General features: G+C 37.4%; 1 pseudogene; it reads left to right on the top strand.

The window, feature by feature from the left end:
- Positions 1-9,653: 9,653 nt before the first annotated feature.
- On the top strand, positions 9,654-16,394 carry LOC126597504 (uncharacterized; annotated as a pseudogene).
- The last annotated feature ends 2,524 nt before the right edge of the window (positions 16,395-18,918 follow it).

The raw sequence follows: 18,918 nt of genomic DNA, 5'->3' as shown, positions 1-18,918 counted from the left end.
TGAAGATCCAAGTTGTCTTCGTCTGGGCTGGTCTTTATGACTTGGTCATGTATAGAAAGGGTTTCCTTGGGCACAGACAGGTGTTGTTGCTTGACCGAAGTGTTGTAACATGGTCGTGCACTAAGTTGATCTCCTTTGATATAACCATTGCCATAGGGGGTTGGAAATTTTATCAACAACATACGTGTGGATACCATGGCCTTGAGATCATTGATGCCTATGCGTCTGAAGATGACATTGTACTCCGTTGGGCAATCAACCACCAGGAAGTTAGTGGTAATGGTAGCTGTGTAAGGGCATGTACCAATGGTGAAAGGTAAGTGTATGCTCCCCAAAAGTTGCATGATATCACCGGAGAAGCTTATCATAAGGGAAATCGAGCGATCGAGCAAGTGTTCAGCTACATTAAGTGCCCTGAAAGCTTCAGCAAACATGATATTGACCGAAGCCCCTGTGTCTACCAGGATTCATCGTACTTCAAAGTTGGCTAAGTGAGCTTTCACAATCAGTGGGTCATTGTGAGGGTAGATGATACCTCTTTCTTCCTCAGGGTAGAAACATATTGGATCCCAGTTAGGCTTTTAATACTTACCTCCCCTGATGTCTTCCAAGTGAAACACTTGGTGGCCAGACCTTAAAGCTCGTTCACTATTTTTCATGGTCATGTTGGAAGATTTAGATATGGGTGTGCCACCACTTATGGAATATATCACATTCACCTGGTGTTGGTTACGGTTACCCCTTGGAGGGTGAAGGAGGAATTGATCAATTTTTCCTTCACGTGCCAAAGCTTCAATATGATCACGAAGGGTGATACACTTCTCGTCGTCATGGCCGTTATGCTCGTGGTAGCAGTGATGCGAAAATTAACTTAACACACAAATTAACCCTCTTGTATTAATCGTAGTAAAGAATGTAAGTAGGGATAGTTCTGGACTGGGGATTAGGAGGGCTTGCTAATAACCTCTAAACTGACTTAAAAACATAAAAACAAAGTTAAAAACACTAAACTAGATTCAAAGAACTCAAAATAAGCTAAAAACGCCCAAATCTGCCTAAAAACACAAACTGGGCAGATTTGGACTCTAAACACACTTTTGGACGAATTTTGGTTTTAACTTGGTTCGAAACACTTAAAAACAGAAACTAAATCAGTTTCTAACTAATATGACTCAACAAGGTAAATGGGGTTTTGGTTTTGACGAATTTGAAAACAAAACAAGTAAATTAAAGAACTAATGAAATCTGCACGAATTTGAGTAGATTGAATGGATGGAAGGCTAGCTAGGAGGTTCTTCTCCACATATGACACGCTTGCAAACAAAACGATTTCTAGTTGCTTTTCAATAAACTACGAATTCTCAACGCCCCAGATTAACTGTGAATTGCACTAATTAACCCTCAGATTTTCCTAATTTCATTGAATTGGATGATTGCATACAACTACCCAAAGCATTCCCCACAAGTTCCCTACATGAATTGCATAATAGAGATACAAGCAAGAAGCATTAAGTTCTATGAAAATCATAAGCATTGACGAAACATTTGTAACTATGAATTGCATGAAACTTATGCCAAGAATTTACTTAACATGGTTGTGACGAGCAACCTTTACTACTTGTGAATATAAGTTCATAACGATTAGGTGAAACTCCCTTATATCCTCGCATCAGATTTATGCATGAAAATTAAGCGTGCACTCTCAACCAACATACACAACTCAGTTTTAATTCAAATGGATAAGTAAATTGAATTCACAACTTATGAATCACAACTGAAAGTAATCAAATCATATTGCAAGCATGAACCTGGTTTCGAATTCCCCCCTAGCTAAGGGGGGTTTAGTTCCTCATACTTACAAAGTAACGATAAACAAATTTAGACATTGAAAACAAAAGAAAGAAGACACCTAAACGCTCCAACGATCCAAGTTGGACAACATGCACGTCCAAGCACTTTCCTTCACTTCCTTTGCTACGGCACAAGGTGTTGGTGAGTGTTTGAAGGTTTGGTTGTATGGAGGAATGGATGTGAAGATGAATGAATGTGTTTGGATGAAAGTTGTATTGAAATGGGGATGAATTCTCAAGCAAAAACTTATTGTAATGGCTGCCACACACACTTCCTTTTATAGAGGAAGTGCACGGCATGGAGGGATGAATGGTGGTGTGAGCAATGATTCAAAGGTGAAAGTGAAGTAATGATGCAAAACATGAGGGGTAAAATGGAGTGGTGTTGTAGTTATGAATGCAAGTGGGGAACATAAATGATTGTGCACATGGTAGATAAAGGAAAGGGAGGTGGAATGGTGCAGAAATGAGTCATAGGTGCAGGTTGATTCATGATGCACGGCATGGGCAAGGAAAGTGAAGGAGTGGTGCATCAATGAGTGCATGTAGTGGAGGTAAAAGTGAATGAAATCTGATGGATGAAGGGGACAAGGGATGTGCACCAATTGAGTGCAATGATTTAATGTAATGGTGCATGAAAACATAAATAATGAAGGGGAGAAGGGTGGTGCATGACATGGGCAAGGAAATGTGATGGATAACACCCCTTTGCAGCTGTCCATGTGCCTTCAAACTTGATTTTCTGCACTCTTTGCCATGTGTTCTAGCTCACTTCTCATGTGTGTGTGCTGTCATGTAATCATCATTTCCACATAACATCATTTCAGCTAGCAATCAAGTCCATGCCGTGTATGAATGTTGTCTCTCTGTTCTTTGCATGTGTGTGTGTTGTTTTCTATCTTTATTTCCACATGTACCAGCTATTACACTTGCACACACATATGTTCTTCATTATTTCAGCTAGCAATCAACATATTTTCTGCCCATGCCGTGTATGAATGTTTGCAGTTGTAGGTCAATACACTTGCACACACACTTGCTGATTTCTAGCTTTCTAATCTTCAAAAACGTCCATCCTCATGTCTCCATGCTTGCACTATCCAATCTTGGCCCAAAAATGCTCCAAAATGCTCCAAAATGCTCCAAATAGCACTTTGTTGCCAACTTTGTTATTTGAACCTACAAACACACGAAAATAGCTTAAAGTACTAAAATAACTAGAATTAAACTAAGTAAATGCCAAGAAACAAGTTAACTAAGTTGCATAAATATGCACCTATCAAGTAGCAAAACGTGCCCGTGTTCTTCGTGGGCTTATTATTCGAGTGCCTCAGCTTTGGCTTAGGTATTAGGTTTGCTATGCTAGGGTAAATGGCCACGCATGTGGCGTTCAAAGGTGTGTATGCCTCATACCTCAGGGTAGGAGCTGTCCTGACACGTGCTTGACCCACTGTGTTGATTGCCTGGGGTCGGGGATTATCATGGCGATACCCTTGGTTATCGCGGTAGTGTTCCTTACTCCTTTTACTAAAATGAGACTGGTGAGGATGGAAATCTTTCCTTTTGCCTTGAGATTGATATGTTTGTTGACTTGGCAAATTATTAAGTAAGGCAGGGGGAGGCACCGCTGCCGTTTGGAAGGTCGAGGTCTTCTCATTTGGTTGGATCTGGCTTCCACTCCCTATTTACTGATAAGGGGTGGTTGTGTGGGGTTTCCCTTGATATGTCCTTGCTTCGGCGGAGGCGTGGTTGTAAGCATGTGCCATTACCTCAGAGTAAGTCTTCCAAGTGTTGGCATTGATCATATACTTGAAGAAACAATCATGTAGGCCTTGAGGGCGGTCTTGTCATCTGCCTCAGCGCAGCGAGAATACTCATGACTCGTCCGGCTTCTCGCGAATAGTGTACAAGTCATCTGCAGAATGCAAGTGATTGGTCTGGAAGATGTGTTGAGAGACAAACAGTTTCCTCAATTCCTCAAATGAGTCTACTGTCACAGGTGGAAGACAACAGTACTAGTTTAGAGCTCCGCCAGAGAAGGTGGAAGGGAAGAGAAGACATTATTCTTCGTCGGTGTGCATCCGATATGCCATGGTGGACTCAAAGAGGTTAAGGTGTTCAATTGGGTCCTCCCTTCTTGTATAGAGTTGTAAAACAAGCTTTTGTTTTGTCTTCGCTTGAAGGGGGGTGTCGAGGATCCTTCTTGTGAGAGGGTCATGCCTGGGTTGGTTCCAGTTAGGTATCTCGGCTTAACATTCAGCCTTCAACTTGTTTACTTCCTCAAAGAGCTGTGGGACAAGGGGGTCCTGAGTGGAGTCATGTACCACTGGAATTTTTCTTTCGTAAGTCTCCATCGCCTCTTGGAATTAGGAAAGTTTGAGCAAGGGCATGTGGTTTTTTCTTAGACTCGCCGTACTGACTTCTAGAGCGAGTTTGTCGGAATACCTCAGAGTCCCTCGTACCTTCATGTTCCTTTGGGACCTGTCGTTCCTTCCCTAGATTGACAGCTGGCCTGGGTCGTGGGAGGGGACTGAGTTTTTCAGAAACCCTTGGGTCATTGATCTTCGAGCATATATGGAAGGGATTCTCTCGACGTTGCTTTAGGAAGTCTCGGTAGTCACGATAAATGGCTTTCGATCCTTTCAACCTTTCTATAAGGAGGTGTCTTCCTCCACTTCTTCTACTTCGAGTCGAAGCATCTGGGTTGAGAGAAGTCTCATGTTGATCAATGTTTTGATGATTAGCTCGCTCCTCATCAGGGATACCCATGTCGAAGGGAGGTGACCCTCCGTGTTGGGGGGCACCCAGATGATGGTTGATGTCCACAGGGGCAACGAGCTCGCGTGTTTGAGTACGCCTAGTTTCGTGGAGCGTCTCAAAGAACTTCTCATACTGCTCCTGGAGGACCTCATTCTTCATTGCTATCTTGTTGCTCTGAGCTTCTAGGTCATTAACTTTAGCTTGAAGAGCAACCCTCTTTCCTTCCTTCTTTCATTGCTTCGCACTAGGTGTAAGAAGGGTGTCATTCTGTGTGATGTGGCTTCCTTCGCTCCCCATGTTGGAGTGGGATGCCTGTCAAAAGAGAGTGTACGAATGGTGGAAATCAGCTTGGCAAAGCTGAAGAGAATGGGAATAAGTGTCGTTCCCACAAACGACGCTAAATGTTGATGCACAAAATTAGTGAGGACTTTGGTACAACAGAAAGTGTTAAGTTTGTGACCTTCGCTAGATTACTTCGGTCACTAGTGTGGATAAGTATGTAAATGAATAGAGACAGGGAAGCAAACATAAGATGTACGTGGTTCACCCAGATTAGCTACGTCCACGGAGTAGAGGAGTTCTCATTAATTGTGAAGGGTTTACACAAGTACATAGGTTCAAGCTCTCATTTAGTGAGTACAAGTGAATTATTTAGTACAAATGACATTCGAAAATATTGTGAGAGAATGATCTCTATTTATAGAAGAGAGTTTCTAGTTTCATTCTGACATTGACACGTGTCGTGTTGTGATTGGCTTCTGATGTTGACATGTGTCGCGCTATGATTGGCTTCTGATGTCGACACGTGTCGCGCTGTGATTGGCCTCCTAGTTGGAGGGAAACTCTTCTGGGTCCTTGACGGTATAACGTTGACCGGTGCTCAGTAGTTTCGGGATTGGTCAAGTATGGTACAAACAATATTCATATAGGTTTAAGAAGTGTAGCTGTAAAAAAACTCATCAAAATCGGAGTTAAAATAACTGTTAAATCATGATTTTTTGTTTATAACCGTCGAAAAGGTTTGTCCTATTACTTAATATCTAAATGTTTGTTTTTTGCGATTTTTGGCGTATGCAATCTCGAAGCATATACAAACAAGTGCGACGGTTGGATCGTTGAAATTAGTTTCGTACAATGCGTATCCCATCAAAACGATAGATTTACTAACACTTGGAGTTTACTTATACTTTCATTAAGTATAATATAAGATAATGTGGTATTCACTTGTGTAAATGTTTTAAATTGATAATTGAATTAGTTCATAAGCAAAAGGGGGAAAAAAAGAACTTTGCGCGACATAGGTGCACCTGCGTCGCACATTTTTTTTTTTTTCCTTTTGCTTTTCTTTTGGGGTTCTTGCATTGCCTTTTTCTTTTGTGGTATCCACTTGTGTAAATATTTTAAATTGACGATTAAATTAGTTCATTGTATTCATATAGGGTCAATGAATGTGGATGTAAAAAATCATCAAAATCAGAGTTAAAATAACCGTTAAATCATGATTTTTCGTTTATAACCATCGAAAAGTTTTGTCCCGTTACTTGATCTCTGAATGTTTTTTTTTTGTTTTTTTGGTCATATGCAATCTCGAAGTATATACAAACAAGTTTGACAGTTGGATCGTAGAGATTAGTTTTGTTGAATGCATATCCCATCAAAACGACAGATTCCCTAATACTTAGAGTTTATTTATACTTTCATTCAGTATAACATAAGATTTTGTGGTATCCACTAGTGTAAATATATTAAATTGAAGATCGAATTAGTTCATTGTATTCATATAGGGTCAAGAAGTGTAGCTCTAAAATATCATCAAAATCGGAGTCAAAGTAACCGTTAAATCGTGATTTTTTCGTTTATAACCGTCGAAAAGTTTTGTCCCCTTACTTGATATCTGAATGTTTGTTTTTTGCAATTTTTGATGCATGCAATCTCAAAGTATATACAAACAAGTTTGATGGTTGGATCGTTGAAATTAGTTTCGTAGAATGCGTATCCCATCAAAACGATAGATTCCCTAACATTTAGGGTGCGTTTGTTGCACCGGACTATCTTGGATTGGACTAGCTTCCGGGACTAAGCTGAATTGGCTTAGACTAGACTAAGCTGGACTGACTTAGTGAAGCGTTTGATGCAGTGACAGACTAAAAGAAGCATAAGTAACAACTATAATATTATCTCTACTAATTAATAAGACCCTCTTTGTCAACCAAAAAAGGGTGAAAAGACAAATTAGTCTTTTATCACACAAAAAAAAATGATGGGCAATAATGTAATTTCACAGGTCCAAATTTTACTTTTTTTATTGAAGCTTCACATACAGGTGATGTTAAAATACCTCCAATATTAAAAAACAAAAAAAAAACAAAAACAAAAACCTCCCACTCCCCCTCATATTCTCCCTCTCTCCCTCTCTCCCTCTCTCCCTTTCTCCTTCTCATTTTCTAAAAAAATGTGTTCATACACAAAGTGTTGGCAAATACTAGTATTATTTAATCTAATAATATTTTATTCAATCTTTTTTCATTTTGTCTCTAAACTGTCTAGAACACTCTTTAGTTCCGTCCCCTTTATTAATTCAATAATATTTTAATTTTTTTATTCAATCTCTCTCTAGACTCTCTGTCACATCCCGGCCTCGGCCCCCACCACATCCCGAGCTTGACTTTGCCGTAGCACGATATTGTTTGCTTTGGGCTCTGACCACGCACTCACAATTTTGTATCTGGGAACTCACGTGAGAACTTTCTAGTGGGTCACCCATCATGGGATTGCTCTCGCGCGAACTCGCTTAACTTCGAAGTTCCGATGGAACCCGAAGCCAGTGAGCTCCCAAAAAGCCTCGTGCTAAGTAGAGATGAGAATATACATATATGGCTTACATGATCCACTTCCCTAGACGATGTGGGATGTTACACTCTATCTAGAGAGTTCTTTCTTTTTTTCCTTTAGTTTCGTCCCCATAACACTCATTTTCTCCATCTTTTGTCCTGCAAAATCACAACCTTCAAAATCATTTTTCCTTTGCAAAATTGTCCCCAAAACTACTATCTCCTCCCTCTCCGTCTCTCTATTTCTCTTCGTCCAAAGCTACTTTCTCCCCTTCTCTTTGGAATTTTCTGGGAAAAAGGAAAACTTTATGGGAATTTTTCTATTAGGATTGTTGTTATCGTTTTGCATTTTTTATTTTTTTGAATTTTGGTGTTGAGATTTAGGCAGTGGTGAGGCTGGGTTTCCAATCTGGGAAATGGGTTGGCAAACAGAGTTGCCCAAAAGCATGCTTGCAGACTTGCAGCGTTCATAAACTTGCAGCGTGCGATCGTCTTTGGAGATGGGATTAGCAATCCTATGATTTTTGGGAAGCCAGTGAGAGCTAATCTCATTAAATCTAGGCCGTGTAGGAAACAAACACGGGACTGGACTAACCCTTAGTCTAGTCTAGTCTAGTGAATTTTAGTGAGGGAAAACAAACACCCCCTTAGAGTTTATTTATACTTTCGTTAAATATAACATAAGATTTTGTGGTATCAATTTGTGTAAATATTTTAAATTTATGATCGAATCAGTTCATTGTATTCATATAGGGTCAATGACTGTAGCTATAAAAAATCATCAAAATTGGAGTTAAAATAATCATTAAATCGTGATTTTTCGTTTATAACCAATCAAAATGTTTGTCCCGTTACTTAATAACTAAATGTTTGTTTTTTACGATTTTTGGTGTATACGATCTCGAAGCATATACAAACAAGCTCGACGGTTGGATCGTTGAAACTAGTTTCGTACAATGCGTATCCCATCAAAACAATAGATTCACTAATAATTGGAGTTTACTTATACTTTCATTAAGTATAACATAAGATTTTGTGGTATCCACTTGTGTAAATGTTTTAAATCGATGATCGAATTAGTTCATAAGCAAAAGGGAAAAGAAAAAAAAAACTCTGCGCGACGTAGGTCTTCGTCGCGCAAAGCTGTTTTGAGCGACGTCGTTGCACCTACGTCACACAATGTTATTATTATTTTTTTTCCTTTTGCTTTTCTTTTGGGGTTCCTGCATTGCCTTTTTCTTTTGTGATATCCACTTGTGTAAATGTTTTAAATTGTTGATCAAATTATTTCATTGTATTCATATAGTGTCAAGGAGTGTATTTGTAAAAAATCATCAAAATCGTGATTTTTCGTTTATAACCGTCGAAAAGTTTTGTCCCGTTACTTAATCTCTGGATGTTTTTTTTTTAATTTTTGGTGTATGCAATCTCGAAGTATATACAAACAAATTTGACGGTTGGATCGTTGAAATTAGTTTCGTAGAATGCGTATCCCATCAAAAAGATAAATTCCCTAACATTTAGAGTTTATTTATACTTTCATCAAGTATAACATAAAAATTTGTGGTATCCACTAGTGTAAATATATTAAATTGAAGATCAAATTTGTTCATTGTATTTATATAGGGTCAAGGAGTGTAGTTGTAAAAAATTATCAAAATCGGAGTTAAAATAACCGTTAAATGGTGATTTTTCGTTTATAACCGTCGAAAAGTTTTGTCCCATTACTTGATCTCTGAATGTTTTTTTTTTTTGCGATTTTTGGCGTATGCAATCTCGAAGTATATACAAACAAGTTTGACGGTTGGATCATTGAAATTAGTTTCGTAAAATGCGTTTCCCATTAAGTTCAATGATATATATATTTACCAAGTAGATTTTAATTAATTTATTTTGTACTTATGACACTTAAGAAATTGAATGATATATATGTAAAAAAAAATTATTGTGGGTTTTTGTTAGAAAAATATATTATTGTGGGGTTTACCGTTTATGTAAAAAAAAAAAAATTGAATTGTAAATGAGTAAAGTCATATTTTCAATAATTTTTATAATAATTTTTTTTATAAAAAAAAACCTTGTGCGACGTCTTAATGTGAGCGTCCGCAAAATCACTTTGCGTGACGTCAAATTAGATACCTACTTTGCGCCATTAGTGATAATTTTGACGGTGCAATAGTGGAAAATAGGCGCTTTTTTTTCAATTTTCCAAGTTTGCGTGACCTCTCTCTTCCGTCTCGCTCATACCTCCAAAATCCTCTTCCCTTCCTCTTTCCAACCTCAAGTTACTTTCTCCAAATTCGTAGCCGAATTTTCTCAATTTCAGATCTAAGAAACGGTGACCGTGGGTATTCCGGGCAATTTCCGACGAAGTCTGCTAGAATTGGACCTCAACCAAGAGGTAAAAATGATCATCTCCTCGTGGCTGTTCCCTAGTGTAAGTGCTTTCTCAAAATAAAAACTTTCAGTTTTTGGATCGATTCTAGATTTCGAATTTTAATTCCATTTTCTGTATGCATGTTGAAGATTGGGGACGAGGAAGGTGAATCAAGGTTGTTTCCAACCTGGGCCGAGAAGAATGGAAGCCTTGGAAGGTGCTCGCCGCGTCGGGGGTTATGGCCGCAACTGCCTTAACCAATGTTGCATTCCAGGTATTTGTTTAAATGTCCTCCACTTTGAATTTGAATTTTTGTGCTTTATCTTTTACGTACTTGAATTGGTGTTTTGCAAAACAAACCTCCCTATGTGATATGTTGTCAAGAAATTGCTTCAATTGCTTCATTTGTTGATTTCGTGTTTTTCGACGGGTTCGGGCGTTATTTCTTATCTGGGTATTTGTCAGTTACTCGATCTATACGGGTTGGAGTAGGAGCGAAGCTTCTTTCTTTTTTTCTTTTTTTTTTTTGGATTTGAAGAAAATGATTTTATGTTTATGACTGGGTTGTGTACCGTTTTCAGTTTGCGTAGGTGCACAGCTTCCATTGTATTTCTTCAAGAAGCTGAACATGAATGATGGTGACACGGGCTTGCTCGGACATGAGAAAAGAGAGCCTCCCATTAAGGAGTTAAATTGATATACAGGAGATGAAGAAAGAATCACCAGCTTTGTTTGTTTCCTTTTGTAGTTAACAATTATTATGGAATAAAATTGTTTACCACTCCATGGTACAGTGGGAAGATCGCATGCAGAGAGGGCTATTTCGCTATGATCTCACTGCTTGTGAAACCAAGGTGGATTCACTTACTGTTTCCTCAATTTTGTAGTTTCTGTAAACGGGAATTGGAATTCAAGCTTAGGAACAATGTGTATGTATATGTACTACTTATTTGGGATATGGGTACCAATTTCTTTGATAATTTGGTGTAGGTGATCCCAGGGCAATTTGGTTTCATAGCCCAGCTGAATGAGGGCGCCATCTTAAGAAGAGGCCAACGGAGTTTCGAGTTGATAAGGTTCTCCAGCCCTTTGATGGCAACAAGTTTAACTTCACTAAAGTTGAACAAGAGGAGGTTCTATTCCAGTTTGAAGCCAGCGAAGATGGTGAAGCTCAATGAGTATTCCTTGCATATTTTTCTGTTTAACTGGACTCTAGCGTTTTCTTTTTTTTCGTGAAAATTGGACTAGTGTTAGTTGTAGGAAAACAACATTCTTTCTTTTTTTTTCCTACCCAAATTGTAGAGCAATGCATGTCCAAGCTCCACAACACAAACCTTATAATTCTGAGAAAGTTCAAGGCCATCATCAACAATTCATATGTCTTTCTGTCAAAATTATTTATGCATGTCTTGCATTACGGTTTCAAAACCTGCAGCAGCCCGCATTCAATTTTTCTAGTTGATTATAAATTTGTAGTCTATTTGTTAACGGTCATTGTTACCAACATTTGTGCAAAATTGTATAAGAGATCAGTTATCTACTCGCAAGTATATCACTTGTGAAATGTTGAGACTCATAAATCTATTTGCTGAAAAATTGATCTACTTGCCACATCAGTTTTTCGTGTGGAATGTTAGAGACTCATACTCACAAGTATATGCTTTTTATGCAGGTGGTAGGAAACAATAAAACTGTAAAGGCATACTTTTGTGTATATTTTAGTCATTTGATCCATGTGCTTATGTGTTTGCAGGTAGAGATAGCAATTATTGAGGCGCAAGCATTACGAGGAGCATTTTACTCTTAAAAAACATGTTCGGAGTTGTTCAAGAAAATGTGAAGTCTTGTAAGTGGCAATGTCCTTCAAATTTGGTGTCTTTTTTCACACATGGTTTATTTGTTCAGTTTTCTTTGCTTTTTTATTCTAGTTTCAAATGCAAGAAGGGATCAGTTTTCTTTGCCGTGAAGGTTTGCGCGACGAAGAAGTAACCTACGTCGCGCAAGCCTTGCTGTCACTGCCTTGGCGTGACGGTTGACGTGTGATGTTTTTTGACTTTACGTGATGAAGGACCTACGTTGCACAAAGTGTTTTTTGTACTAATGATGGTCAGTTTTGTGTCTACAACAGTTATATAGCAATGTTAGTGCATTACTTCGATCGTTATAATAATGGCATGTAGAAGAAAACTTACTCCTCACTAGCAAGACGGGCGACTTGATTCTCGCAAGCTACAACAGTTATGATTGACCACACAGGGATATTAGCCATTGCAGTCTTCATACTAGGTACATCCGATGGACAATTATTACGAAGGGGATTTTCCGTGGCGCAACGATGAACTTTACCACTTTTAATGTGCCCATCATCAAGCTGTCTAGCTGAATAATTGCTTCTTGACGTTTTTTCAGGTTTGTAGGTTTCGAATTAGGGTCGGGTACTTCTTTAAGGATTGCCACTGACTTGCCAAGTTGGTAAGATTCTTTATATTCCAAAGCAAAATCCGCTAGCACCAATAATGCCTTCAATGCCCACGAATACTTTGATAGATTTCCAAGTGTTTCTAACGTTCTTGATTCGACGGCAATTTCATCACTTGATCCCTCGTATGATATCTAAAGAGTATACCTCGTTAATTAGCTTTCCCACTGTTCATAATACATTGTTTAATTCATTTTCATTTAGGATAATTGGGGATTGGGGTGTGCCATCCACACACCTCTTTTTACTTCTCACATACTTCTTGTTAATTTATGTCCATTGATCATCTTCAATTCATCTAATCTAAAGGCTGAAAATTAAAAAGGTATGTGAGAAGTAAAAAGAAGTATGTGGTTATCACATCCCTAGGGGATTTACCACGAAGATGTAAAGAGTAAATCATAAACATATTATTTTCTTGAGATAAGAAAAATCATCTTCCAGACATATGAAACAAAATGTCGTTAGACAATGATGATGATCCTGAAGATATGTCTAACGAGTTCGATAAGTTAGAGAATTTATAAGGGCTCATTTGGATGTGCTTTTAAAATGATTGAAAGTGCTTTTAGAGAAAATGTTTTTGGGTTCCAAAAGCACTTTAAGTGCTTTTTCAGGATTTTCCAAAAGCACTTAAAGTGCTTTTTCAGGATTTATTAGCATTTTCACCAAGGAATGTTTCCTAAAAGATTTTCACCAAAAGTGCTCTAAATCATTTTAAAAGTACATCAAAACGAATTCTAAATAAAAAGCTTACGATATGTATCTGATTCTGACTCTAAAAAACAAAGATATATGTTATGCAATCAATGACAATAATTAGAGAAATAACATAAATTGTAATGCAATTTAATGACCTTGCCACGATTTGCTGAAGTGGAGCTAGAGGACTTAATATCACTTGGCTGTATGCCCTGAACAAGTCATTCACAAGTAATCTTTATAAAAAGAAAACAGAAATACTATAGTGTATATCAATGTGTAACATATTGCTAAATTTAATCATTAGAGTTGCGTTCAAGAATCTAAGAGAATTTAACGGATCGATGCATAATCTTATTGTAAACGTTTATTCTAAAAAACAAGTTTGATAAGTTAATAAATTGACAATAATAATTATCTTAGCTAGTAGTTAGCGTCATACCCGCAAAATATCAGAAATAACCTCGTTTGACCGCACGATGATGTCTTTAGTGGTGGACAAAAGAGAAGAAATGTCAGAGCTGGTATGTTCCTGAGGATGATCGGGAACATGAGTTGCAGAAATCAGGTCTGATGAGTCAATATTATATCATATATTTTACTCTATTCTTAGTATAATTTGCTAATTATTTTGGTAGAATTTTGATACTTCGCTTTATATTTTTAATGTATGACGTTCGACTTCCTCTGGAGAAAAACGTGACCAAACGGACGAATTTTGGGGTGTATCAAATTGGGGGATGTTCGTGTGTCTCTTGACCTATTTGTATCAAAATTTGGGATTTTTCTACTAAACGGTTATTTTCTGACAATTTATTAAAGAAGTAGTGCGAGTTGCTGAAAAGTGATATTTCTGAGCTTAAACTGCGTTTTTGGAGCCCAAGATGATCTCAGATGGGTTCATGGCCTTTTGGAGAAGTGTTCAGAATAGTTCAAGCTTTAAACTCAACTATTTTAGGCTAGTTTTGGAGCTGATTTGGGTCCAAAACGTGCTTGTGCAAATTTTTGGGCGAATTTACCAAGTTAATTTAGGATTATGTTTTCTATTTTATTTCAATTTATTAGGTTTCCTAGTTTTATTATAAGACATTTTACTAGGAGGATTTAATTAGAGTAGTATAAATAAGGCTTGTTAGCCATTAGGGTTTACTACGCAACATTGAGGAGGGGAACGAATGTGGAGAATTTAGCTAGGCTTTGACGCTTTGTATTTTCAAGGTGTTTTCTATCATTTTTCTATTTCAATAAAATTCCTTTTGTTTTATGATTGTTTGTAACTAATTTTCGTTTGCTAGGGCGATACCTTGAGCCTTAGCATGAATATGTAGTATTTATTTAATTGCTTATGATATTATGCATGTTTACTTTGAATTATTAATTATTGTGCTTTAAACTGTCTCCATATCTTAATGCTTAGCTACCATTATGATGTTTAGATAAGTAATCGGATGCAATTCGGTTGGAATACCACATGGGGATTGAGTATTGCTTCTTGTGATTGATAGTTGTAATTTCACCTAGGGTGAATACCACATCTTAGGGGTTGCATGGTTTTTCAAAAGGTTTTCACAAAACATAATGAGTCATGCATGTTTATATTTAATCTGAATACTACAGATGGATTGCATGTTTGATATACGTTTTAGCTTTAATACTACGAGTAGAATATGCATTAGGAAAAGATAACCTTCAAAGTTGCATGGGTAATTCATAAGTAATTAGTAAAATTGCATAGAATTGTTAAGGGGCCGGCGGAACTCTAGGCTTTTACAATTTGGTTTTCAAAACTATTTTCTTTTGTTTTATTTACCTTGCTAGTTTCTTTAATTGTTTTAATTTAAAAATCGTTTTTAATATTTTAGGTTATAAAATCACCTTTTTCCAAACTTCGTTTTCAAATAGTTAATTAAGAATTAGTTTAAATACAAATTATTCATTCAATCCCTGTGGAAAACGACCTTACTTGAGCTGCTATACTACGACAACATTGTACTCTTGCAAGTATTTTTAAGTGTTTTTATCCCTACTTTTGCAGGTGGTAAGAATCTCTATCAAGAAATTGGCGCTGTCGCCGGGGATTGTTTTAAATAATTTGTGTTTATCATATTCTTAGTTAATTATTTTTGTATATAACTTTTTATTTACTTGATTTTTTTTAGGTTACAATTTGTGCAACAATGGAATTTGTTCCTCCTCTTGGATTCAATATACAATTACGAGGACCGCTCTTATGGGTTAACTCTGCAGAATGGAGGTTTTATGGATTTAAACCTACAGTTTGTGCACTTTGCTGTTTGAAGACCCATGATATTTTACAGTGTCTTGAGAGGGAATATTTTCTAGGGTTTGTCCAAGAGCATATCAATATGAGAAACGACTCAAAAAGAAATTGAAAATTCAGAGTTTTACACCTCAAGCTTGCAAAGGCATCTTGAGCACTATTTTGAGCAGTTTAATGTGCCACATGAGCTTCCGGTAGAGGACAAACTCTCTAATTTGTTGGAATCAACTGAGTTGTACATTAAAATAACCAATCAAGGATTTCTGATTCAAGCATTAAACTGTGGGACAAGCTATGATGATCGAGAGGTTGGTGTAGGAATTGAGGAGCCATCTGCTTGTTCTTCACGCCCAAGGAAGGAAACAACACATGCTGATCCTAAAATCCTCCCAGAACCATTTGCTACCCATGCTTATATGCCACACGAACTTTTCCCACAATGTTTGCTTTGGCTGGATCAAGAGGCTACAAAGAAACAAACCAAGATGCTGGAATTCATCATAACTAATGTGTTGCAAGGACCAGTTCACAACAAATCATTATCTGGAAAATCACATGGTCGGCACTTGGAGACTGTAACCTTGGATACACGACAAACAGCTATTGATGAAAATGTTTTAGCTGCTTTCACAGACACTGCACCTGCACAACCTATTAAACCCAAGGAAATTCATGAAAAATCCTACAAGCAGGCTAAATCCTACATGGGAATGAAGAAGAAGCTTAATGTCAACCCAATTCTTCGTCATGAAATTCTTCCAGTGCAGAAATTGTGGGTATTAAATACTAGATTTAAGTCAATTCAAGGGAGACACAAGCCTCACTGGAAGGGAATTTATTTGGTTTCAAAGACTAAATCACACAAAAGGGTGGAGAAGAAAGATTCAACCAATGAATTCAAATGCACAGTTCAAGTCAATCCCCACCTACTATTGATCTATGATGCTATCAAGAAGTGGCTAACTTTAAGAGAACACGTAACGTGATCACAAACCTCATTCCAATCCGTCTAGTTATAGACGTTAACTAAAGCACTAATTGAGAGGCAACCCAATTTTTCTAATTCTTTTTAGTTCGTTTATTTTATTTTCCTGTTTTTTTATTCTTAATTACAAAAATCACAAAAAAAAAAAGGAAAATTGAAAGAAAAAAAAAATTGCAATTTTTAATTCTAGTTATTTTTCTTTACTTATCTAATTAGGTTTTTTTTTTTGTTTTAATTTGTGATTGCATGTTGCATTTGGAACTGATTCGGTATAATCTCAACTATTCGTGGATTCATAGCATTCATATTCACCTCAGTATGCATTAAACTATCCATTCATCACAGCTTTGCATTCAACATCAACATTACGGTGTAGAAATTTAAAAGGAAAGCCAACCGGAGTTTGAGAAACGTTATAGTGGGTTTGCAAAGAAGACTTTGTACTACTTGGACCCACTCCACTCATTCGCTCTCACATTTCAATAATAAAAAAAACTACAATACAAGTTTGGGGGTGAACCAAGTAGCACATAGGAGACTAGTACTTAAGCTAAGTTCAGATCCAGATTTTTTGCACGAATTTTCCTCGGCATTCATCATCAGGAGACATGCACAACAAAATGACCATTATGAGCATGCAGAGATCATATTCCTACATGGGCGCACGAATACACAAAGACACAGATTAACATAATCTATTCATCCAAATCGTGGTTGAAAATTTATACCTTTCGTTCAACTTTAAGATCTGCGATTTGGGTTGTTTCCTGATGTGGATCCGAGAGTCCTGCACACGATATACATATGCATGAGATTACACTAATTGTTGTACTGAGATGGGATTGATCTGGTAGTTGAGCAAGGAGGCGAGTTGGTTTCAAGTTTGGGGGTTGCAAGATGTACTTCGAATATGAGCTATGGTTTTGGAGGCACGGCTAGGGAGCAGCGGTTTTGTGTTAGGGTTTGAGAGAAATGAAGAGAGAGGAAGAGAGCTCTCATGGCTCTAGGCTCTGTTATAGTATGAAGAATGAATGATGAGGATTAGGCCACGTGTCAGTAATTGGAAGGATAGATTACACTAGGCAGTTATAAAGGTTGTTAGGCTTAGTTGTAATGAAGAATGTTGTAATAGAAGGATAAGGTTGTTGTAACAAGATAAAGAAGCATATATGTGTAAGATTGAACACAAAAAGATATAATCAATGATTTTCTATGTATCTTCTTTCTATCTTCTCTCTCTAATTTCTTCTCTCTCTGTTTTCTATATTCTTGAGTTCTTCACTATGCTTAACATGGTATCACTCGCCCGTATAGCTTAGATTTAAGCTTCTTCGATCTTGCGATCTGTCTGCTTCCGCTTCTCATCAAGATTTCAAGTTTTTTTGGCTGGTTTCTTTCTGATTTTTCTGGGCATTTCTTACCAGCTTCTTGGTATTCTTCATCTTCTATTTTTCTTGCACACCAAGTGTTTGACGTTTGTTCTCAAAGAGAAATTTCTTACAATGGTTACTGCTTCGCAATTGCAAATTCTGCAATCACCGATTACTAGGTTGATTTCGTCGGTTTCGACGTCGGTGATAGTCAAATTAGACAATACAAATTATCTTCAATGACATTTTCAGATGAAGCTTATGCTCGAAGGCTATGGTATTATGGACTTTGTTGATGGCACCAATCCCTGTCCTTCTCAATTCATGTCCCCTTCTTCTTGTGATTTCGGAGTTGCTTCTAGTGGGTCTGAATCAGGAATTGAGTCTGATGCATACAAGGTCTGGAAGATGCATGATCGGGCATTGATGCAACTCATTACTGCTACTTTGTCTTCAATGGCAATCTCGTGTGCTATTGGTAGTTGCAGTGCGAAAGACTTATGGGTTCGTCTTCAGGAGCAATTTTCTACAGTCAGTAAAACTTCTATCTTTCAGTTAAAGTTTGACCTGCAAACAATCAAGAAAGGGGCAGACTCAGTTACTCAATATCTTTAACGCATCAAAGAAGCACGAGACTATCTTGCTGCTGCTGGGGTCATGTTTGCTGACGAAGATATCGTAATCTTGGCCTTAAATGGGTTACCTGCAGAATACAACATATTCCGATGTGTGATTCTTGGTCGAGAAAATGTCATTTCCCTAAAGGAATTTCGTGCTCAGTTACTTGCTGAGGAAGCGCTTATTGAGAATACATCAACCACTCCATTTCTTTCTGCAATGGTAGTCAAGAATTCAGATATGGACCATAATGTTGTTGCATCTTCTGGTTTTCATGGAAATTCTAAAGTTCATGGGTCTTCTGGTTATAATGGTTTTTCTGGACAGCAAAATTTTTACAATGGTGGCAACCGATCCAAGTTTAAAGGCAAAGGCAAGGCTTTCAACAATCAAGGTCAAAGGCACTATAACAATCAAGGTCAAAGATACTCTAAACCAGTTATACATGATTTTTCACCTGGCATTCTTGGTAGTCCCTCCTAGTTTCATGATGGTGGATCTTCTTCTACCATTATATGTCAGTTGTGTTCACAGCAAGGCCATACTGTTGCTAATTGTGCTTATCGAAGTACTGATGTCTCTGAAAATTGTCAGATATGTGATAGGAGTAATCACACTGCTAAGACATGCTTCTATAGAAATAAGGTTAAGAATAATTTTTCCCC

This window comes from Malus sylvestris, chromosome 13 (genome assembly GCF_916048215.2).
Source record: "Malus sylvestris chromosome 13, drMalSylv7.2, whole genome shotgun sequence".
Classification (NCBI taxonomy): domain Eukaryota; kingdom Viridiplantae; phylum Streptophyta; class Magnoliopsida; order Rosales; family Rosaceae; genus Malus; species Malus sylvestris.
The sequence above is the reverse complement of the archived record's forward strand: the minus strand, read 5'-3'. Positions and strand labels throughout refer to the sequence as shown.